This window comes from Aquarana catesbeiana, linkage group LG06 (genome assembly GCF_042186555.1).
Source record: "Aquarana catesbeiana isolate 2022-GZ linkage group LG06, ASM4218655v1, whole genome shotgun sequence".
Classification (NCBI taxonomy): Eukaryota; Metazoa; Chordata; class Amphibia; order Anura; family Ranidae; genus Aquarana; species Aquarana catesbeiana.
The window spans coordinates 11,649,918-11,674,967 of NC_133329.1; the positions used below are offsets into that span (position 1 = coordinate 11,649,918).

Consider the following 25,050-nt stretch of genomic DNA (forward strand, 5'->3'; position numbering starts at 1 on the left):
TTCACACACAGTGCCTGGTGAGTCAGCGGGTATCACATTATTTAAAGAGCCAGACCCAAACTTTGTATAAGGTAGTTCATTTCTTCTTGGTTCACCAGAAATCTGAGATGTGAACACATTTAATGCATTAGTGACCCTGGACCCTGTTCATTCTAAGAGCCTTTCCTCTACAGTATATGTGTTTGTACAAAATACTTCCCACTGGCTGTGTGCCTGGCAGAATGGATATGAATTTACGACATATCGGGGTGCCATGGTTGCAGTAATTGTTCACATAGTTGTTTGTTTTTCACCATGACATCACAACAAAATGTCTAGTGATGTTACAAATGTATTACAAACATCACAATACCTATTACTATCAAATATTGAATTTGAGATCACAATAACATCTGACATCATAATACTGAATGTGATAACTCAAAATGTTTTATGATATAAGAACCTTGACAGCAATATATTAAATGTGTCAATGGTGCTCCAGGTGAGAAGAGACAAGGAAAACAAGCTGCAAGAGAGATCCTTCTATGGCTGCTTTAACACTGAGGTGCTTTACAGGCACTATAGCCTAAAAATAGGGCCTGTAAAGCGCCTGTAAAGAGCCTCTCCTGTCTCTCCAGTGTGAAAGCCCGAGGGCTTTCACACTGGAGCGGTGCGCTGGCAGGACGCTACAAAAAGTCCTGCAAGCCACATCTTTGAGGCGCTGTAAAAGCGGTGTATACACCACTTCTACAGCACCCCTGCCCATTGAAAATCAATGAGCAGCACCACCGAACCACCAGTAAAGTGCCGCTGCAGAAGCGGTGCTTTGCGGGCAGTTTTAACCCTTTTTTGGCTGCTAGCGGGGCACTTTTAACCTTGAAAACCTCTGCAAAAATGATGGTAAAGTGCCGCTAAAAATATCGGCGCTTTTACCGCTGACGCCCCCAACGCTCCAGTGTGAAAGTAGCCTAATGCTGCATACACACGGTCGGAATTTCCATCAAAAAAAGTGTGATGGGAGCTTTTGGTCGAGTATTCCGACCGTGTGCATGCTCCATCCAACTCTTTCTGTCTGAATTTCCGCCAGCAAAAGATTGAGAGCAGGTTCTCTATTTTTCCGACGGAAAAAGTTCTTGATGGAAATTCTGTTCGTCTGTAGCAATTCCGATGCGCAAAAAACCACGCATGCTCTGAAATAATTCGACGCATGCTCAGAAGCATTGAACTTCATTTTCTCGGCTTGTCGTAGTGTTGTACGTCACCGCGTTCTTGACGGTCAAAAGTTCAGAGAACTTTTGTGTTACCGTGTGTATGCAAGTCAAGCTTGAGCGTAATTCCGTCGGAAAAACCATCCAAGATTTTTCCGACAGAAATTCCGTTCATGTGTACAGGGCATAAGTGTAGTATTCACAGAGTAGTGACCGGAACCTTGTGGAAGAAGACAACTTGTCCACTGACAATGGGAGATTTTCCTCTGATGGGACTTTATAAGGCAAGAGTCTTCAAACAATATATCAAAAAAATATGTAATTTTATTATCAAAAGATTAAAACATGACAAAGAATGATAAAAAGAAGGTGGATGCCAACAATTTGAGATGGTGGTAACACAAGGAGTATACATATCTGTTCGCAAAGATACACTTAACCCCACATAAGCTGTTTCAGCGAAGAGCTGTAAAACAGAGGCCCGACACGTTTCGAGGTTGTAGATGTTGGAACCTCTTCTTCAGGGGCTGATGGTGAGGTATGTAATTATCTAAAAACATTTTACAAAGAAAGAAGAGTAAACAACACAGTAAGAACCAAACATGTTATAATATTTTAATATATTCATATAGCTTGAAGAACAAAGTTTAATTGATACATTTAAGAAATATTCTAACCCTGTTACTCCTAAGCCAACATCGAGTAGCATCCAGCTTCAAGAAAAAATGGGGCGGAATGGTTTGCCGGCAGGAATCAGGTCTGTGGGCCAATGCTGTCACCGAAAGACCAAACATATCCACAATTCAGGACAAGGCACAAAGGGTGTCCTATCACTTGTAATGTGACACCTCTGATATCAAGTGTCATAGGGTGTGCCTGTCAACTGAGGGAGAAAAAGAACAATATACCGTATATACTCGAGTATAAGTCGAGTTTTTCAGCACTTTTTTTGTGCTGAAAGTACCCCCCTCGACTTATACTCGAGTCAAGCACTTTTCTGCAGCAAAAAATGTCATTTTCCGAACCGACTTTGGGGCCCCATATCTCAGGCCCACTTAGTGCTAGGAACCCCAAATTTGGTGTGCAAACCCAGTGGAACTGGTATCACAACATATCCAAAGCTGGAGTTCTTAGCACCAAGTGACCCTGAGATACGGGGCCCCAAAATCGGTTTGGAAAATGTCATTCTCTGCTGCAGAAAAGTGCTTGACATTTTCTGAACCGAATTTGGGGCCCTGTATCTCAGGGCCACGTATTACTAGAAATCCCAGCTTTGGATATGTTATGGTATCAGTTCCACTGGGTTTGCACACCAAATTTGGGGTACCTAGAGCTAAGTGGCCCCGAGATACGGGGCCCCAAAGTTGGTCAACTGTGTCCATCTGCAACAATGTCATTTTGGGACACTTTGGGTTCAGAGACCCCAAATTTTGGCTGCAGCTAGGGGGCATCTAGGAACACTTAACTACCAAGTTTGAAGTTCGGGGGACCTATGGCTGCAAATGGGCACAGTGAGGCATGCAAATGGGCACAGTGAGGCTGCAAATGGGCATTGTTGACCCTCTTTTCCACTTACAGTAGCTGTGCATTTCTCACCCTCGTCTTATACTCGGGTCAATAAGTTTTTCCCATTTTTTTGTGGTAAATTAGGGCCTCGACTTATACTCGGAACGACTTATACTCGAGTATATACGGTAGTGGAGCTCATCCCATGAATATGGAGAGGGGGTTAAGCCTGATTAGGCAACCACCTACTAATAGATTTAGAGTAGTAGAAATGTATATATGTCCTATACATACCTGTTAGCACATGGAGGGTAGATCACTCCTAGTGCGGGATGGGGGAGATATCGCATAAGGCGCTGTCTGGTCTGGGGTAATGTTAGATCCCCTAGTGAAGTGAAGTCACATAAGGGAGGAGGAGAGCGGTGAAAGCCTCTGCAGACAGTAGCTGAAAAGGCAGAGAGGGAAGGGTCAGTGGTGCTATGTGATTGATTGTAATCACAAGCAGTAACCATGTATAGCTCAAATTGCAACATGGAATGTCCTCCATAGGCAAAGATCAATGCACTATACGGTGAAAGTGAGTCTACATATGGAGACACATTGCGCTCCATGGAGCATCATCTCAAGATACAGCGTGTAGTTTACAGAGCAGAGCTGCAGAGCTTACCTTAGGGACTGAGCGGCTGCACGTTCGGTCTGATGCCTATAGCAGCATGGAGCTAGGCATCCTCATGTGCAGCCTAAATAGCACCACTCATTGGGGAAAAATGCAGAACAGCTGGCTCAGGCTGGGACGGGCGTCATCAGTAGTGGGAGCGGTCGCCCTCTGAGTCCCCGGCGTGCAGGCCAGCCTCCAAAACCCCATACACGAGTCAGCATCCAGGAGGAAACAACGTCACACACTGGAACGAGCGGACACGTGCTGGGAGGGAGCTGACATCTGCTTCAGGGGCCCACAGCGTGCTGATCGCCATGTCCAGCCAGGGGCTACATGGTGGGGATTGGAACAAAACTTTGTTGCAAAAGGAAAAGAAAGGGGATTTATCACCTTCAGGCCACTAAGGCACCTGGCTTGAATGATGCCATTTCTTTTCAACCTTTTTTGGAGGGCTTCACCTCGAGGGGATCCGAGTGGGACCCCCTCGAGGTGAATATGCCCCATTTCTTGTGAAATCCTTAGTTAACCGCGGCAAAAGATCTTTGCACGGTCTCTTTGAGGTGGTGCTATTTAGGCTGCACGTGAGGATGCCTAGCTCCATGTTGGTACAGGCATCAGACCGAACGTGCAGCCACTTAGTCCCTAAGGTAAGCTCTGCAGCTCTGCTCTGTAAACTACATGCTGTATCTTGAGATGATGCTCCATGAAGCGCAATGTGTCTCTATGTGTAGACTCACTTTCACAGTATAGTGCATTGATCTTTGCCTATGGAGGACATTTCATGTTGCAATTTGAGCTATACATGGTTACTGCCTGTGATTACAATCAATCACATAGCACCACTGACCCTTCCCTCTCTGCCTTTTCAGCTACTGTCTGCAGAGGCTTTCACTGCTCTCCTCCTCCCTCATGTGACTTCACTTCACTGGGGGATCTAACATTACCCCAGACCAGACAGTGCTATATGCGATATCTCCCCCATCCCGCACTAGGAGTGATCTACCCTCTATGTGCTAACAGGTATGTATAGGACATATATACATTTCAATTACTCTAAATCTATTAGTAGGTGGTTGCCTAATCAGGCTTAACCTCCTCTCCATATTCATGGGATGAGCTCCATTATATTCTTCTTTTTCTCCCTCAGTTGACAGGCACACCCTATGACACTTGATATCAGAGGTGTCACATTATAAGTGGTAGGATGCCCTTTGTGTCTTGTCCTGGGTTGTGGATATGTTTGGTCTTTCGGTGACAGCATTGGCTCACAGACCTGATTCCTGCCAGCAAACCATTCCACCCCATTTTTTCTTGAAGCTGGATGCTACTCGATGTTGGCTTAGGAGTAACAGAGTTAGAATATTTCTTAAATGTATCAATTAAACTTTGTTCTTCACGCTATATGAATTTATTCAAATATTATATCATGTTTGGTTCTTACTGTGTTGTTTACTCTTCTTTCTTTGTAAAATGTTTTTAGATAATTACATACCTCACCATCAGCCCCTGAAGAAGAGGTTCCAACATCTACAACCTCGAAACATGTCGGGCCTCTGTTTTACAGCTCTTCGCTGAAACAGCTTATGTGGGGTTAAGTGTATCATTGTGAACAGATATGTATACTCCTTGTGTTACCACCATCTGAAATTGTTGGCATCCACCTCCTTTTTATCATTCTTTGTCACGTTTTAATCTTTTGATAACTAAATTACATATTTTTTGATATATTGTTTGAAGACTCTTGCCTTATAAAGTCCCATCAGAGGAAAATTTCCCATTGTCCAAATGTAGTATTCAGTTTTACTTATATGGAAAGGATAGCAGAAAGTGAAGTAAGGGCATAATCACATCCATATAGGGTTGCTGGAAATCCATCCTAGAGTCAAGCTATCTAATTTAGCACATGTGGAGAATATGACTGTCTCCATGCAGAGTGTGGATGGTCAAACTCAACGCTCATCAAGGACTTCCATTGCATTAGACTATAATCAGATCCGGTGAACCATGGTAAAGGGGTTGAGTCCCCAAAATGTAACTAAATTGTGGTCAGCAGATTAAATAAAAAGGATGGATTCTTCAGGAAGGTCAGTATTTATTGATCATAAGACCAGGTTAAAACACTCCATTAATGTGTATCATGACTCTTTGGTGGTCACTTCATCAGCGAAATGTGTACTGTACACTTTAATGGGTGGGATCTCTGTGCATTCCAACATCATGGAGTAGACTGACAGTATACCGGAAGCACCTTTTTATTCAATTGGCGCCTTTGCTGACCACACTTTGGTTCCATTTTGGGGCCTCATCACCTTTTCCATATATTGCATTTACGTGTGATATTATCATGCTATTTAAAATCTCACACAAAGATTGAATTGTTACAACCATGCTGTAGGCGCTTTTGAGTGCCCTGATTTTCTGGCTCGGAACCAGAAAGGGTTGAAGCAGAAACAGGAGAAAGAGACCAATTAAATGGAAGACATGGAGGACAAGAAACGGCTTCACTAGTTTTTAGCTTTCCTTCTACTAACATCAGAAACAATTGAGTCTGTCACAAGTGCACTAATACGGCTACAATCACTTGCTACTAACCTCAAAACATTTCAATTAGACATGTGCAGTCAATTTTGTTCCGAATTGAAATTCAGACAAATTTTTGGTTATTCAGAAATTTGGAAAGTATCCATATTACTGAATTACAATAGTAAGGAATTTAAACAAATACAAAATAGCAAATCCAGAATTTGGACCAAATTTTAATTGAATGGAAAAATTTCAGCCGCATTCGAAAAAATTCAACCGAATTTGAAAAAATAGAAAAGATTATAATAGAATATAAAATAAGAGAATACAATAGGAAAGAATACAATAGAAAAACAATAGAAAAGAATAGATTAAAATAGAAAGAATATAATATATATTCATCTTCCAAAATTCAGATTTTGAATAGAATGATTTTGATTTCTAATAGAAAAGATTAGAAAAGAATAGAAAATAATAGAAAATAATAGAATACAAAATACGAGAATAGAAAAGAAAAAGAATAGAAAAGAACAGAATAAAATAGAAAAAATATTAAATATAACAATCTTCTGATATTCCAATTTCGATTATAGAGAATTTGAATAGAAAAAATTATACTAGAAAAGATTAGAATAGAAAAGAATAAAACAACAAATTAATAAATAAAATAAAAAAGAATACAATATAAAAACAATAGAAAATAATGGAATAAAATCAAAAGAATATAATACTGTATATAGCCATCTTCTGAAATTCAAATTTTGAATAGAATGAATTTGAATTTGAATAGAGAAGATTAGAATAGAAAAGATTAGAATAGAATAGAAAAGAATAGAACAGAAAATAAGAGAATAGAATATAAAAACAATAGAAAAGAATAGAAAAGAACAGAATAAAAAAAAAATAGAAAGAATAATAAATATCATAATTGAAACCATCTTTTAAATTTTGAATAGAATGAATTTGAATTAGACTTGAACAGATTAGAATAGAATAGAAAATAATACAATAGAAACAAATAGAATAAAATAGAAAGAATATAACATATAACCATCTTCAAAATTCAAATTTCGAATAGAAAAAAATTGAATAGAAAAGATTAGAATATAATAGAAAATAATAGAAAAGAATAAAGCTGACAATAAGAGAATAGAATAGAAAATAATACAATAGAAAAACAATGGAAAAGAATAGATTAAAATAAAAAAAATATAATATATAACCATATTCTGAAATTCAAATTTCGAATAGAACAAATTTGAATTAGAATAGAAAAGATTAGAATAGAAAATATTAGAATAGAATAGAAAATAATATAGTATAAAATAAGAGAATAGAATTAAACATATGCACTAGAAAAACAATAGAAAAGAATAGAATAAAATAGAAAGAGAGTATGATATATAACCATCTTCCCAAATTCGAATTTTAAATAGAATGAATTTTAATTTGAATAACAAAGATTAGAATAGAGTAGAAAATAATATAATAGAAAATAAGAGAATAGAATAGAAAAAAAATAGAAAAGAACAGAATAAAATAGAAAGAATATAAAATATAACCATCTTCGAAAATTTTAATTTTGAATAGAATGAATTCAATTTTAATAGAAAAGATTAGAATAGAATAGAAAAGATTAGAATAGAAAATAATACAATAGAAAAACAATAGAAAATAGACTAAAATAGAAAGAATATAACATATAACCATCTTCCGAAATTCAACTTTAGAATTAGAATGATTTTGAATTTGAAAAGAAAAGATTAGAATAGAAAAGAATCAAATAGAAAATAAGAGCATAGAATAAAAAACAATAGAAAAGAAATGAATAATATAGAAATAATAAAAAATATATATCCATCTTATATTTTGCGCCCAACGCGGTCCCTCTAAGGCAGTGGTTATCAACCTGGGGTCGGCCCCCTTCGGGGGTCGAATGATGATTTTCCAGGGGTCACCGAATCCTGGGCTGTTTCTGAAGCCCGCACTGCTCTCCCAGCCTTTTTGCGGCTGCCCAGAAGGGCTGTTCCTGGAGCATGTGACCACCCAGCTGGGCTGTTCCTGGAGCCCGCAGCCACCCACTCAGACTCTTTGCAGCTGCCCATTCATTTCACAGCATGGGTGGGGGGCAGACTAGAGGTCTGCTGACTGGTGAGGAATATGAAGTGGGAGGGGTTGCAGGAGACCCTATCTCCTGATTTTGGCATTGGTGTCACTGCTACGACACACCACAGAGCTGGAGACAGAGTGAAGCCGGAGACACAGTGAGTAACACTACCTGGGATTATAGTTGCCATTAAAAGTCCCCAATACAGTTCTCCGATCAGCAGATGACCTTGATCAAGAGCACCTAATTTGGCGGATCAGAATTCCCCCCAGCACTGCCACTCATCCCAACTCCAAGCCAGGACTTTCACTCATCCCAACTCCCCACCAGCACTGCCACTCATCCCAACTCCCCGCCAGCACTGCCACTCATCCCAACTCCCCGCCGGCACTGCCACCCATCCCAACTCCCCACCAGCACTGCCACTCATCCCAACTCCCCAACAGCACTGCCACTGATTCCAACTCCCCGCCAGCACTGCCACTCATCCCAACTCCCCACAGCACTGCCACTCATCCCACCCCCCCACCAGTACTGCCACTGATCTCAACTCCCCACAGCACTGCCTTCATCCCACCCCCCACCAGCACTGCCACTCATCCCAACTCCCCGCAGCACTTCCACTCATCCCAACTCCCCACCAGCACTGCCACTTATCCCAACTCCCCGCCAGCACTGCAACTGATCCCAACTCCCCCTCAGCACTGCCACTCATCCCAACTCCCTGCAGCACTGCCACTCATCCCAACTCCCCGCAGCACTTCCACTCATCCCAACTCCCCACCAGCACTGCCACTGATCCCAACTCCCCACCAGCACTGCCACTGATCCCAACTCCCCGCCAGCACTGCCACTGATCCCAACTCCCCGCAGCACTGCCACTAATCCCAATTCCCCCCCAGCACTGCCATTGATCCCAACTCCCCGCCAGCACTGCCACTGATCCCAACTCCCCGCCAGCACTGCCACTGATCCCAACTCCCCACCAGCACTGCCACTCATTCCAACTCCCCGCCAGCACTGCCACTGATCCCAATTCCCTGCCAGCACTGCCACTCATCCCAACTCCCCACAGCACTGTCACTCATCCCAACTCCCCGCCAGCACTGCCACTGATCCCAACTCCCCACCAGCACTGCCACTCATCCCAACTCCCCACAGCACTGCCACTCATCCCCCCCACCAGCACTGCCACTCATCCCAACTCCCCGCCAGCACTGCCACTGATCCCAACTCCCCACCAGCACTGCCACTCATCCCAACTCCCCACAGCACTGCCACTCATCCCCCCCACCAGCACTGCCACTCATCCCAACTCCCCGCCAGCACTGCCACTGATCCCAATTCCCTGCCAGCACTGCCACTCATCCAAACTCCCCACCAGCACTGCCACTGATCCCAATTCCCTGCCAGCACTGCCACGCATCCCAACTCCCCGCCAGCACTGCCACTCATCACAACTCCCTGCCGGCACTGCCACCCATCCCAACTCCCCACCAGCACTGCCACTCATCCCAACTCCCCACCAGCACTGCCACTTATTCTAACCCCCACCAGCACTGCCACTCATCCCAACTCCCCACAGCACTGCCACTCATCCCACCCCCCCACCAGTACTGCCACTGATCTCAACTCCCCACAGCACTGCCTTCATCCCACCCCCCACCAGCACTGCCACTCATCCCAACTCCCCGCAGCACTTCCACTCATCCCAACTCCCCGCCAGCACTGCCACTGATCCCAACTCCCCGCCAGCACTGCCACTGATCCCAACTCCCCGCCAGCACTGCCACTGATCCCAACTCCCCCTCAGCACTGCCACTCATCCCAACTCCCTGCAGCACTGCCACTCATCCCAACTCCCCACAGCATTTCCACTCATCCCAACTCCCCACCAGCACTGCCACTGATCCCAACTCCCCACCAGCACTGCCACTGATCCCAACTCCCCGCCAGCACTGTCACTGATCCCAACTCCCTGCAGCACTGCCACTAAACCCAATTCCCCCCCAGCACTGCCATTGATCCCAACTCCCTGCCAGCACTACCACTGATCCCAACTCCCCGCCAGCACTGCCACTTATCCCAACTCCCCACCAGCACTGCCACTCATCCCAACTCCCCGCCAGCACTGCCACTGATCCCAATTCCCTGCCAGCACTGCCACTCATCCCAACTCCCCACAGCACTGCCACTCATCCCAACTCCCCGCCAGCACTGCCACTGATCCCAACTCCCCACCAGCACTGCCACTCATCCCAACTCCCCACAGCACTGCCACTCATCCCCCCCACCAGCACTGCCACTCATCCCAACTCCCCGCCAGCACTGCCACTTATCCCAATTCCCTGCCAGCACTGCCACTCATCCAAACTCCCCTCCAGCACTGCCACTGATCCCAATTCCCTGCCAGCACTGCCACTCATCCCAACTCCCCGCCAGCACTGCCACTCATCCTAACTCCCCCCCAGCACTGCCACTCATCCCAACTCCACACCAGCACTTCCACTCATCCCAACTCCCCCCCAGCACTGCAACTCATCCCAACTCCCCCCCAGCACTGCCAGTGATGCCAACTCCCCGCAGCACTGCCACTGATCCCAACTCCCTGCAGCACTGCCACTCATCCCAACTCCCCGCAGCACTGCCACTGATCCCAATTCCCTGCCAGCACTGCCACTCATCCCAACTCCCCGCCAGCACTGCCACTCATCCCAACTCCCCCCAGCACTGCCACTGATCCCAAATCCCCACAGCAATGCCACTAATCCCAACTCCCCGCAGCACTGCCACTAATCCCAACTCCTCCCCCAGCACTGCCATTGATCCCAACTCCCCTCCAGCACTGCCACTAATCCCAACTCCCCGCCAGCACTGCCACTGATCCCAACTCCCCGCCAGCACTGCCACTCATTCCAACTCCCTGCCAGCACTGCCACTCATTCCAACTCCCTGCCAGCACTGCCACTCATCCCAACTCCCCGCCAGCACTGCAACTCATGCCAACTCCCTGCCAGCACTGCAACTGATCCCAACTCCCTGCAGCACTGCCACTAATCCCAACTCCCCCCAGCACGGCCATTGATCCCAACTCCCCGCCTGCACTGCCACTGATCCCAACTCCCCGCCAGCACTGCCACTGATCCCAATTCCCTGCCAGCACTGCCACTCATCCCAACTCCCCGCCAGCACTGCCACTCATCCCAACTCCCCCCAGCACTGCCACTGATCCCAACTCCCCACAGCAATGCCACTAATCCCAACTCCCCACAGCACTGCCACTAATCCCAACTCCTCCCCCAGCACTGCCATTGATCCCAACTCCCCTCCAGCACTGCCACTCATTCCAACTCCCTGCCAGCACTGCCACTCATCCCAACTCCCTGCCAGCACTGCAACTCATGCCAACTCCCTGCCAGCACTGCAACTGATCCCAACTCCCTGCAGCACTGCCACTAATCCCAACTCCCCCCCAGCACGGCCATTGATCCCAACTCCCCGCCTGCACTGCCACTGATCCCAACTCCCCACCAGCACTGCCACTAATCCCAACTCCCCACCAGCACTGCCACTCATCCCAACTCCCCACCAGCACTGCCACTGATCCCAATACCCTGCCAGCACTGCCACTCATCCCAACTCCCCACAGCACTGCCACTCATCCCAACTCCCCACCAGCACTGCCACTGATCCCAACTCCCCACCAGCACTGCCACTCATCCCAACTCCCCACAGCACTGCCACTCACCCACCCCACCAGCACTGCCACTCATCCCAACTCCCCACCAGCACTGCCACTGATCCCAATTCCCTGCCAGCATTGCCACTCAACCAAACTCCCCGCCAGCACTGCCACTGATCCCAGCTCCCTGCCAGCACTGCCATTCATCCCAACTCCCCGCCAGCACTGCCACTCATCCCAACTCCCCGCAGCACTTCCACTCATCCCAACTCCCCGCCAGCACTGCCACTGATCCCAACTCCCTGCCAGCACTGCCACTGATCCCAACTCCCTGCCAGCACTGCCACTGATCCCAACTCCCCACCAGCACTGCCACTGATCCCAACTCCCCCCAGCACTGCCACTGATCCCAACTCCCCCTCAGCACTGCCACTGTTCCCAACTCCCTGCAGCACTGTCACTCATCCCAACTCCCCGCAGCACTTCCACTCATCCTAACTCCCCGCCAGCACTGCCACTGATCCCAATTCCCTGCCAGCACTGCCACTAATCCGAATTCCCTGCCAGCACTGCCACTGATCCAAACTCCCCGCAGCACTGCCACTAATCCCAACTCCCCCCAGCACTGCCATTGATCCCAACTCCCTGCAAGCACTGCCACTGATCCCAACTCCCTGCAGCACTGCCACTGATCTCAACTCCCCACCAGCACTGCAATTCATCCCAAAAAAGAAAAAGAATAAGAGAAAGAACAAGACGGCAAGAGAGAGGGATGGGGAAAAAACAAGAAGATAGGATCGAGAGAGCTAAAAGGAAAAGAAAGGAGAACAAACAGAAAGAGTTGTACATCCTACAATGCACCATAAGGAGTTTTAATTCTGTACGAGTGGAGGGGACTCAGGGAACGCTAAATGCCTTGGGTGCTGACAACTAGGGATGAGCCGAACACCCCCCTGTTCGGTTCGCACCAGAACATGCGAACAGGAAAAAAATTTGTTCGAACACGCGAACGCCGTTAAAGTCTATGGGACACGAACATGAATAATCAAAAGTGCTAATTTTAAAGGCTAATATGCAAGTTATTGTCAATAAAAGTGTTTGGGGACCCGGGTCCTCCCCCAGGGGACATGAATCAATGCAAAAAAAAGTTTTAAAAACGGCCGTTTTTTCAGGAGCAGTGATTTTAATAATGCTTAAAGTCAAACAATAAAAGTGTAATATCCCTTTAAATTTCATACCTGGGGGGTGTCTATAGTATGCCTGTAAAGGGGCGCATGTTTCCCGTGTTTAGAACAGTCTGACAGCAAAGTGACATTTTGAAGGAAAAAACACATTTAAAACTACCGCGGCTATTGCATTGCCGACAATACACATAGAAGTTCATTGATAAAAACGGCATGGGAATTCCCCACAGGGCAACCCCGAACCAAAATTTAAAAAAAAAAATGATGTGGGAGTCCCCCTAAATTCCATACAAGGCCCTTCAGGTCTGGTATGGATTTTAAGGGGAACCCCGCGCCAAAAAAAAAAAAAAAAAAACGGCGTGGGGTCCCCCTAAAAATCCATACCAGACCCTTATCCGAGCACGCAACCTGGCAGGCCGCAGGAAAAGAGGGGGGGACGAGAGTGCGCCCCCCCCCTCCTGAACCGTACCAGGCCACATGCCCTCAACATTGGGAGGGTGCTTTGGGGTAGCCCCCCAAAACACCTTGTCCCCATGTTGATGAAGACAAGGGCCTCATCCCCACAACCCTGGCCGGTGGTTGTGGGGGTCTGCGGGCGGGGGGCTTATCGGAATCTGGAAGCCCCCTTTAACAAGGGGACCCCCAGATCCCGGCCCCCCCCTGTGTGAAATGGTAAGGGGGTACTTACCCCTACCATTTCACTAAAAAACTGTCAAAAATGTTAAAAATGACAAGAGACAGTTTTTGACAATTCCTTTATTTAAATGCTTCTTCTTTCTTCCTTCATCTTCTTCTGGTTCTTCTGGCTCTTCTGGTTCTTCCTCCGCGTTCTCGTCCAGCATCTTCTCCGCGGCGTCTTCTATCTTCTTCTCCTCGGGCCGCTCCGCACCCATGGCATGGGGGGGGAGGCTCCCGCTCTTCTCTTCATCTTCTTCTCTTCTTCATCTTCTTCTTCATCTTCTTCTTCTTCTTCTCTTCTTCCTTCTTCTCTTCTTCATGTCTTCTCCGGGCTTCTCCGCAGCCATGCTGTGGCATGGAGGGAGGCTCCCGCTGTGTGACGGCGTCTCTTCGTCTGACGGTTCTTAAATAACGGGGGCGGGGCCACCCGGTGACCCCGCCCCCCTCTGACGCACGATGACATGACGGGACTTCCCTGTGGCATTCCCCGTGACGTCACAGGGAAGTCCCTCAAGTCATCGTGCGTCAGAGGGGGCGGGGTCACCGGATGGCCCCGCCCCCCGTTATTTAAGAACCGTCAGACGAAGAGACGCCGTCACACAGCGGGAGCCTCCCTCCATGCCACAGCATGGCTGCGGAGCGGCCCGGAGAAGACATGAAGAAGAGAAGAAGGAAGAAGAGAAGAAGAAGAAGAAGAAGATGAAGAAGAAGATGAAGAAGAGAAGAAGATGAAGAGAAGAGCGGGAGCCTCCCCCCCCATGCCATGGGTGCGGAGCGGCCCGAGGAGAAGAAGATAGAAGACGCCGCGGAGAAGATGCTGGACGAGAACGCCGGAGGAAGAACCAGAAGAGCCAGAAGAACCAGAAGAAGAAGAAGATGAAGGAAGAAAGAAGAAGCATTTAAATAAAGGAATTGTCAAAAACTGTCTCTTGTCATTTTTAACATTTTTGACAGTTTTTTAGTGAAATGGTAGGGGTAAGTACCCCCTTACCATTTCACACAGGGGGGGGGCCGGGATCTGGGGGTCCCCTTGTTAAAGGGGGCTTCCAGATTCCGATAAGCCCCCCGCCCGCAGACCCCCACAACCACCGGCCAGGGTTGTGGGGATGAGGCCCTTGTCTTCATCAACATGGGGACAAGGTGTTTTGGGGGGCTACCCCAAAGCACCCTCCCAATGTTGAGGGCATGTGGCCTGGTATGGTTCAGGAGGGGGGGGGGCCGCACTCTCGTCCCCCCTCTTTTCCTGCGGCCTGCCAGGTTGCGTGCTCAGATAAGGGTCTGGTATGGATTTTTGGGGGGACCCCACGCCATTTTTTTTTTTTTTTTGGCGCGGGGTTCCCCTTAAAATCCATACCAGACCTGAAGGGTCTGGTATGGAATTTAGGGGGAACCCCACGTCAATTTTTTTTAAAAATTTTGGCTGGGGTTCCCCTTAATATCCATACCAGACCTGAAGGGCCTTGTATGGAATTTAGGGGGACCCCCACATCATTTTTTTTTTTTTTAATTTTGGTTCGGGGTTGCCCTGTGGGGAATTCCCATGCCGTTTTTATCAATGAACTTCTATGTGTATTGTCGGCAATGCAATAGCCGCGGGTAGTTTTAAATGAGTTTTTTCCTTCCAAATGTCATTTTGCTGTCAGACTGTTCTAAACACAGGAAACATGCGCCCCTTTACAGGCATACTATAGACACCCCCCAGGTACGAAATTTAAAGGGATATTACACTTTTATTGTTTGACTTTAAGCATTATTAAAATCACTGCTCCTGAAAAAACGGCCGTTTTTAAAACTTTTTTTTGCATTGATCCATGTCCCCTGGGGCAGGACCCGGGTCCCCAAACACTTTTTATGACAATACCATGCATATAAGCCTTTAAAATTAGCACTTTTGATTTCTCCCATAGACTTTTAAAGGGTGTTTTGCGGCTTTCGAATTTGCCGCGAACACCCCAAATTGTTCGCTGTTCGGCGAACTTGCGAACAGCCAATGTTCGAGTAGAACATGAGTTTGACTCGAACTCGAAGCTCATCCCTACTGACAACCCATGAAAATAATTTTTCTGTAAGGGGTCCCCACAACTTGGGAAATTTTATCAAGTGGTCATGGCACTAGAAGGTTGAGAACCACATGGTCTAAGGCAATATTGATATATTATGTTACGGTATCCTCTTCTGTTTGGGGGCTTTAGGGCTTTGTTACTCATGTATTACTATATTGGCCATGTTTGGTCATTTGTTCTGTACAGTCAATAAGTGCAAAATGATACTTTGAAAAGTGCCTGTTAAAACTTTATTTTTGAAAATTGATAAATAAATACATAAAAAAATAACCATCTTTCGAAATTCCATTTTCAAATTGAATTCATTCAAATTCAAATAGAAAACATTAGAATATAATAGAAAAGAAATTTCTATTTGAAATTTTAATTTTGGAATATGGTTATATTTTATATTATTTCTTTTTTATTCTATTTTTTTCTATTGATTTTCTATTCTATTCTTTTCTATTCAATTCTTTTTTATTCTATTCTCTTATTTTCTATTCTTTTCTTTTCTATTCTATTATAATATTTTCTATTCAAATTCCAATTCGTTCTATTTGAAATTAGGTTTTTTGGAAGATGGTTATATATTATGTTCTTTTTTTTTAATCTATTCTTTTCCATTGTTTTTCTGTTTATTTCTTTTCTATTCCATGCTCTTTTTTTCTATTATATTTTGGTCTATTATTATCTATTCTATTCTAATCTTTTCTATTCAAATTCAAATTTATTCTATTCTAAATTCGAATTTGGGAAGATGGTTATATTTATATGTATATATTTTTAATCTATTCTTTTCCATTGTTTTTCTATTGTATTCATTTCTATTATATTCTCGTATTTTCAATTTTATTATTTTCTATTTTAATCCTTTCTATTCAAATTCATTCTATTCTAAATTTGAATTTCGGAAGATGGCTTTAATTTATATTATTTATATTTTAGTTTACTCTTTTCTATTGATTTTCTATTGTTTTCTATTCAAATTACAATTCATTCTATTCAAAAGTAGAATTTTGGAAGGTGATTATATATTATATTATTTTTATTTTAATATATTCTTTTCCATTGTTTTTCTATTCTATTATTTTCTATTCCATTTTCTTATGTTCTATTGTATTATTTTCTATTCCATAATAATCTTTTCTATTCTAATCTTTTCTATTCAAATTTGTTCTATTTGAAACTTGAATTTCGGAAGATGGTTATATATTATAATCTTTTTCTTTTAATCTATTCTTTTCCATTGTTTTTCTATCCTATTTTTTTCTATTCTATTCTTGTCTATTTTATTCTTTTCTATTCTTTTCAATTCTATTATAATCTTTTTTATTCAAATCTTTTCTTTTCGAATTTGTTCAATTTGAAATTAGATTTTCAGAAGATGGTTATATTTTATATTATTTCTATTTTATTCTATTATTTTCTATTCATTTTCTATTCTATACTTTTCTATTCTATTCTCTTCTTTTATATTCTATTCTATTATTTTCAATTATATTATAATCTCTTCTATTCTAATCTTTAATCTATTCTTTTCCATTGTTTTTCTATTGTATTCTTTTATATTCCATTCTCTTATTTTCTATTCTATTATAATCTTTAGTATTCTAATCTTTTCTTTTTTTTTTTTTTTAAACAAGTTTTTATTGAAATTTTAACAGGTACAAAGAGGAGTAAATAATATCACATATAGATGCGGAAATGCGGGCGTAGCCGCAATAAATGTAAAAAGTTAACAATACAATACAGTCATGTTTGCATGCTTGAGGTGAAGAGCATAATGGTGATAAAACTTTTATGGTACCTTGTATATAACAGTCAAATTATAAATATAAAGTAAATTGTTGTATCTTTATTGTAGGGTATAGGTATATTTAGGTCTTTGTGTTTTTGGATATGTGATGCAGGTTGAGTTCAATATGTGCAAGGTATATTGTATCTCAGTCACTAAAAAGGGGGGGGAGTGTTGTGGGTATGAAAAAGGGGTGGTGGGTATCTGTGGGAAAGATCGGATGGTGCGCCTATAGGATGACATGCGTTTTTGTAGTCTGCCCGATATTTCTAGGCTTAAAGCGCTCATTATTGGGCTGGAGGGGAGGTTTGGTGCACATGAGTACGTAGAAAGAGTGGGGGGGGAAGAGAGTGAGTATATTGGAGCAGGGTTAGAAGGACTCATTAGTAGAGTTTGTTATTATCTATGGAAGTCAATCAGGTCATGATTGATTTGTATTCGTTTGTGGTGGCAAAGTGTATCCAGCATGCCCACGTTTTGGTGAATTTTGTCTGTGAATCTTTGGATTGATGTATGAGGTCTTCCATGTTCTTTGTCTGTTGGATGCAATGAATCCATTCTTTTATGGTAGGCGGTTCTGTGGATCGCCATTTATGGGGAACACACATTTTTGCAGCGTTTACTAGGTGCATTGCTAAAGAGTGTTTGTAGGTCGGTATATGTGTCTTAGAGTGATGTAGTAGGAACATTTGAGGTGCATAGTCTAGTGAATAAGTGGTGATTTCTGTGATCAATTTGTGGACTTTTATCCAGAAAGGTTGGATTTTGGTGCAAGACCACCAGATATGCAACATGGAGCCTGTATCCGCGTTACATCTCCAGCATGTTGAAGGGGTCATTCGGTTGAATTGGTGTAGAAGGAGTGGTGTCCTGTACCACCTGGAAAGCAATTTGTATGTGTTTTCTTGGACTTGCACGTTCATCGAACCCTTATGAATTAAAGTGTATACGTTAGCCCATTCTTGGTCGGTCAATTGAATGGAGAGGTCTCTTTCCCATTGTCGGTTGGACCAGTGATTTGAAGGGGCTTGGTCATTAAACAGGAGGGTATAGGTTTGCGAGATCAGGTGTGTGAGCGTGCCCTCATGTAAGCAGAGGTTTTCGAATGGTGTGGTAGGTCTGGACCATTCTGGTGCAGGAGAAAATTTATTGAAGAAGCTTTGTAATTGTATATATGACCAGAAAGGAAACTCGTCAATTTGCAGTCTTGAGGCTAAGGTGGTTTGGGGTAGGAGGCAATCCCTTTCAAAAAATTGATTAGCTCTGATATGCTGATGAGGCCATATATCTGTTAAGAAGGATGCGTGCATGCCCGGTATGAATTCTGGGTTTAGGCGTAAAGGGGTCATTGGGCCTTTAATTGAAGAGATATTATGTTTATTACATGTGTTACGGAATGATATTAGTGTAGGGTTGATCAGTGGGTGTTGAGAATAAGCAGGGGGTAGGAAGGTGTGGTCGATCCACGGGAGATGTTGAATAGGTGTTGGTGATAAAGATTGTTCCAATTGGATCCAGTCTTTATGTTTGATGTTAACATTCCAGTCGATAATCCTAGCTAGGTGACATGCTTGTTGGTACTTACGTATGTCTGGGAGCCCTATACCTCCTAACTGTTTGGGTGTGGTCAGTCTCTTGTAGCTAAGTCTCGGGCGTGTCTTACCCCATATGAATGTCGTGCATGCTTTCTGGTATATAGAAAAGAATGTGTTTGGTAGCTTAATTGGTATTGTTTGTAGAAGATATAAAATTCTAGGTAAGATGTTCATTTTGATGATTGCAGCTCTGCCGAACCATGAGAATTGTCCTGGCAACCATTTTGTTAGGGCCGTTTGAATTTTTTAGAGTAGAGAGGCATGGTTTCGAGCGTATAGGTCCGATAGGGAGGTTGGCACCTGAATGCCTAAATATGGAATGGCATGTGTATTCCAGGTAAATGGAAAATTATTTTTGCATTGTTGACAGATTTCTGCTGGTAAGGAAATGTTAAGGGCAGTGGATTTTGAAAAATTAATTTGGAGATTTGAGAGGGTATGGAAGGTCTGGAAGTCTTTAAGTAGGTTTGGGATTGTTGTAAGCGGTTCTGTAAGAAATAGGAGAATGTCGTCAGCAAACGCAGCTAATTTATAAGTGTGATGTTTGATTTGTATCCCTTTAATGTCTGGGTTAGCATTAATACGTCTGAGAAAAGGTTCTAGGGTAAGAATGAAGATTAAAGGGGAGAGTGGGCATCCTTGTCTCGTTCCGTTCGACACGGAGAAGGCATCCGACAGGTGGCCGTTGACGTGGACTTTTGCAGTGGGGTTGGAGTATAGAGCTGATATGTAATTTAGCATAAGTTGGGGAAGGCCTATGGCCTTGAGGGTCTCTCTCATGTAGTCCCATGCCACCCGGTAGAATGCCTTCTCCGCATCGAGCGAAAGCAAGAAACCTTTGTTTTTGGTAGACGTAAGCCAATGGTGGATGTTAATCATCTTGAGAGTATTGTCTCTCGCTTCCCTACCAGGGACAAAGCCCACCTGGTCAAGATTAATAAGATGGGGGATCAGTGGTAGGATTCTGTTAGCTAAAGTTTTTGCGTACCATTTAAGGTCAACATTGAGCAGTGAGATAGGTCTGTAGTTGGTGACTAGGGAGAGGTCTTTGTCTGGTTTGGGAATTACTGCTATGTGGGCCATGAGGAGGTCTCGTGGGGGGTTGATTGGTTGAGCGAAAGAGTTGAAGGCTTTCAAAAAATGGGGTGTAAGTAGATTCGCGTAGGTTTTATAGTAGCCGGCGGTAAGGCCATCGGGACCAGGGCTTTTACCCGCTTTCATTTGTTTTAGAGCGTTGTTGACTTCGGTGAGCGTAAGAGGGGTGTTTAATTCTTGGGCTATTGATTCTGATATGGGATTTGGGCTGTATTGTTTTAAAAAGTCAGATATCATTTGGGGGCGTGTAGAGCTATCAGTGGCAGTAGTGGGGGAGGCAAGGTTGTATAATTTGCTATAGTATTGTACGAATTGGCGAGCAATGTCCGGGGTCTTGGTTAGTTTTCGTCCTGAGGGGTCAGTGATATGATGTATTGTCTTATTAGATCGGGATACTTGTAGAGCTTTTGCTAACATTTTACTTGCCTTATTACCAAATTCGTAAACATTTTTCTTTGAGAGTATGTACTTTCGTTGTATATGTTTATCCAATAGGTCTAGTAAGTCTTTTCTAGCTTGTATGAGGTCTGTGAGGGTTGTGACGGATCTTTTCTAGCAGGTCTGAGTGGTGTTTCCTTCTTTCTTTGTTACGTTTAGCTGCTGCTGCAAGGAAGGTGCCCCTGATTACACTTTTGTGAGCTTCCCAGTTGTTGATGTGAGACGTGTCTTAGGGGTTATTTTCTAGGAAGAAGTCACGCAGGGTGGCATCCACTTCCGTCGCAATGGTGGGATCGGAAAGTAATGAAGAGTCTAATCTCCATATGCGGGTGTGAGGAGTGGTATCAGGGATCTGTAGTGTCATGGATATGGGATGATGGTCCGAGATTGTCATGGGTTCTATGGAAGTTCGGTAGAGTAGAGGCAGGTCATTTTGTGTTAAAAAAAGATAGTCTATCCTAGAATAGCAGTTGTGTGGCGTTGAGTAGAAGGTATAGTCCTTAGTATCTGGGTTTAGTGTGCGCCATGTGTCATGTAGTAGTAGACGTTGGAATAGTGATTTGATCGTCTTGAGGGCTTTGTATGGTAGCGTCGTTGAGTTTGTGGATGTATCTTGGATGGGGTTTAGGGGTACGTTAAAGTCGCCGTCCAGTATGAGAGTACCTTCTTGGAAAGTCATGAGGGCTTCGGTGATGGATCGGAAAAATGGGACTTGGTGCTTGTTTGGGGCGTAAATATTTGCCAATGTTACAGTTTTGTTGTGGATAGAGCCTTTTAAGAATAGGTATCTTCCTTCCGGGTCTGTGATAGAGTCTGTGATGGTGAAAGGGCAGTTTTTTGCAATTAGGATCGATACCCCTTTAGTTTTGGTTTTGGGGTTGGTTGCATGTAGTGCGGTTGGGAAGTAGGCATTTGATAATTTAGGTGTATTGTCAGAACGGAAGTGTGTTTCTTGTAAAAGTACTATGTTCGCATGGAGTCTGTGCATAGTAAGGAGTAACTTAGAGCGTTTTTCTGGGTTGTTGAGTCCCTTTGTATTGAGTGAGACTATTTTAAGTGTGAGGTGCTTTATGTGTGTCTCGTTAAGAAGCGTGGATCTTGGCCGGGAGGGAGGTAGGGAGGGTAAAAACACCAGAGGGGGGGGGCAGAGGCAAGGGTAATGGGGTACGGGGGGAGTATCAGAGGGGAGGGATAGAAGGAACTGGCAATAGGTGGCGATCAGAACACCCAATCTGGTGTTCTATGCCACAAAAATTATATTTGCCAGTTGAAGTCAGTGGATTTAATTGGTGTCTGAGTGCAAAAGTAGGATAGCTTGTGTTTACCACTGTATGGGGGTTGGTTTGTCTTTTGAGAAGTCTGGGGAATGTGATAGGAACCCGAGAGGTCCATCTCACCTACAGCCTTAGTAAGTGAGGAGTGTGATGGGGGTGCAGCAAGAGGTTATGGGAACTGAGGTCAGTAGGGAACTGTTACCAAGGGTTAGCGGAGGGCTTGTGGAAAGCCAAAGATATGTATGTAGGAGAATGTAGCTTTGTTAGATTGGTGCCTAAACCGATATGGCAGATTGATGCTGCGTGTAAAGTGGGAGGGGTTAGGTAGGGTATTGGGGTGCAGAGTGAGGGGAGTATATTTTTAACCAGTAGCATTGGGTGTCTGTCATTGTGTACATAAGGTATATCAGCAATAAAGTATTAATTACTTAACGGATGAGTGCATTAACCTCAGAGTCTAAAATGGAGGTTCTCTTACAACATTCCTAAAATGTAAACAGGAATATAACTGCAAGTAAGAACAAAACATCAAACATAGAATGGAAAAATGCATAACTAGTATGACAGCAGTGATACCGTAGATTACAGGCTTGAGGCGGTGGTGGGAATAGAGCAGTGTAAGGTGATCTCCATAGGTAAAGGAGTCTGCATTGTAACAATTTAAGTGTATGTAGAGGTGTCGTGATCGGAGTGTAGATTGGGGGGAGTCTGAGGTTTAAAACTGAGCAGCCTGTAAAGGGGGAGCTGTTTGATCGTTGAGGGTTGTTTAGATTGCTAAGCATAGCTGCTCTTGGGGGTTATAATGTTGTGGGAAGTGGGGGGTAGTGATTGGACATCAATGTTATTGGTTGCCTTAAGTGTGGGGGATGTAATGTGGTAAGCATCGTGGAGATGCAATAGAGGATCATTGTCAACCTTCCCGATCAAGCGGTTAAGATGTCACGTCTAATGCTGTATAGGGGCTGTTCTGCAATCTGATGTGGTAGGCGTCTGCTGTCTATAAAGGGTTCAACCAAGTGAGGGAAAGTATGTACATGTTAAGGCAAATGTATCTTTGTCTCCTGTTGCTTTACCGCGATTTCAGGGTTAGGAGGGAGCAGTGTATTAGAGAACTCCGCCAGCATAGAATTTATCAGGCACATACTAGGAGGGTTTCTAGCTATATCCCCTGGGGGGAGTACAGGTTCTATGGAGCGATCTTTACCAGGAGGTAAAACAAATTAGAAAGTGGCATATATTTTGTAGGCATAGTACATTTTACCTACATATCAGGAGACATTTACAGGGTGTATGGATGCCGTTCTGGTTGCGGTCTGATGAGTCGTCAGGCAGGAGCTTGAGGAGATGGTCGCAGGAATTGTCTCGCGGTGTTCCGATGAGAGGGAGTGTGAAGAGTTGATGTTACTGTTTGTCAAGCTTCGGTATCCTTACGGTGATTGTCGGTGTCGGCGATGAGCAATCAGATGGGAAGCAGTTGATCGGAGGTAAGGAGCAGGGTCACGATGTCTTGGCGAGTGTGCTTTAGTGAGATGAGGAAAAGTCAAATAGGTCTGTGAGAGGACAGGGTTTGCAGAGGTTGCAGGAGTCGGCTGTCCTGTGTTTTCGCGGTAGATGTAGGTTATTCCTGTCTTTGGTCTTCTTGATGCTGGAGGGATCGTCAGTGGGTCAGGCAGTCTCCTGGTATGATTGGCAGCAATAGAGGAAACAGGAGGGATACAGAACGGAGATGTCACGTAGGTGACTCCTGTAGAGATCCGGATAGTCAGCGATCTCTGCGGGCTCTGCGAGGAAGGGGAGACGTCATGGGACTGGATGGTGGGTAGCGCGGATCAGGGGAAGAGTTGGTTCTGGTAGTGGATGGAGATCGTCTTCTGCGGAAGCTTGTATTTTGAGCATCCATGGGTTCTTCTCTGTATGGGGATCGGTTGGATGGCTGTATGTTGAACTCTGCATACCAGTTCGGGACCGGAGTGTACGGGATATCCAGTGTACGGCCGAAGGCATCCAGATCCTCCGGTACTCTGAGAAGGGCAGAGCGGCTTTGGTGAGCGGCAAATAGACCAAAGGGAAACTTCCAGCGGTATCTTATTCCTCTCGTCTTCAAGACGTCCAGTAGAGGGCGTAAATCTTTGCGGTGGCGTAGTGTGATAGCAGATAGGTCTTGGTATATATGGATGGGGTGTCTGTTGTATTCCAATATGGATTTTTCGCTGGCTTTTTGCAACAGTTCTTCCTTGATAGCGAAGTTGTTAATATAGCATATTATGTCCCTTGGGAGGTCTGATTCTCTCCCTTTAGGGCGGAGAGCCCTGTGTATGTGGTCCATGCTGATCTGTGTGTGTTCAGGGCGGTCTAGAAGGTGGTTGAAGAGGCCTGTCACAACCGGGGATATCCTATCTTGTTCCACAGATTCGGGTATTCCTCTTATCCTTAGGTTGTGCCTGCGGCCCCGATTGTCGAGATCTTTAACATGTCTTTAGAGATCCCTTCGCTGCAGTGTGTGGTGATCAACATTATGCTGTATTTTCTTCACATGTGAGCTTTGCCTCACCGCGTCATCTTCCACCCGTTGTATGCAGCCTGTGATGGCCTGTAGTCCACGGCGCAGGTCAGTGATGGCCGAGAATAAGGTATCTTTGATATCCGCCGCCACTGTTTGTAAGTCCTGCAAGCTGGGCTGCCGGTGCGACGGTAGCGGTTGGGGTAGTGGAGTCTTACTGATATCCGTGGGGGTGAGGGTGATCCCAGTGTGAGACTGAGAGGTGTTTGAGGCGGGAGGAGAGGACGCCATTGTGGTCCGTTGCGTCCGGAAGATCTCCGGGATCGTGTGGCTGTTACTGCCGGCGGTTCCTCTTGGGGACCGGGATCTGCTCTGCGAAGGTCTGCGGGAGGATGTTCCCATAATTGAGAGATGTAAGGCGGTTATAGACCCCGTTCAAAGCTCAATTTAGGCTGAGGTGAGAGGGAGCTAGTGGATCAAGCAGCCATCTTCTCTCCAGGCAAGCCACGCCCCCCCAATCTTTTCTATTCAAATTCGAAATTTGTTCTGTTCAGAAGTCAAATTTCGGAAGAAAGTTATATATTATATTCTTTTTCTTTTAATCTATTCTTTTCCATTGTTTTTGTTTTGTAGTCTCTTATTTTCTATTGTATTCTATTCTATCCTATTCTAATAGTTTCTATTCTAATCTTTTCTATTCAAATTCAAATTTGTTCTATTTGAAATTCAAATTTCGGAAGATGGTTATATATTATATTCTTTTATTTGAATCTATTCTTT

The 25,050-nt window shown here is 44.5% G+C and overlaps 1 protein-coding gene across 1 annotated transcript in view; it reads left to right on the plus strand.

Moving 5' to 3' along the window:
* The window catches only part of LOC141147851 (uromodulin-like), a 140,488-nt gene that overhangs the window by 37,803 nt on the left and 77,635 nt on the right, over positions 1 to 25,050 (plus strand). The window lies entirely within an intron of this gene.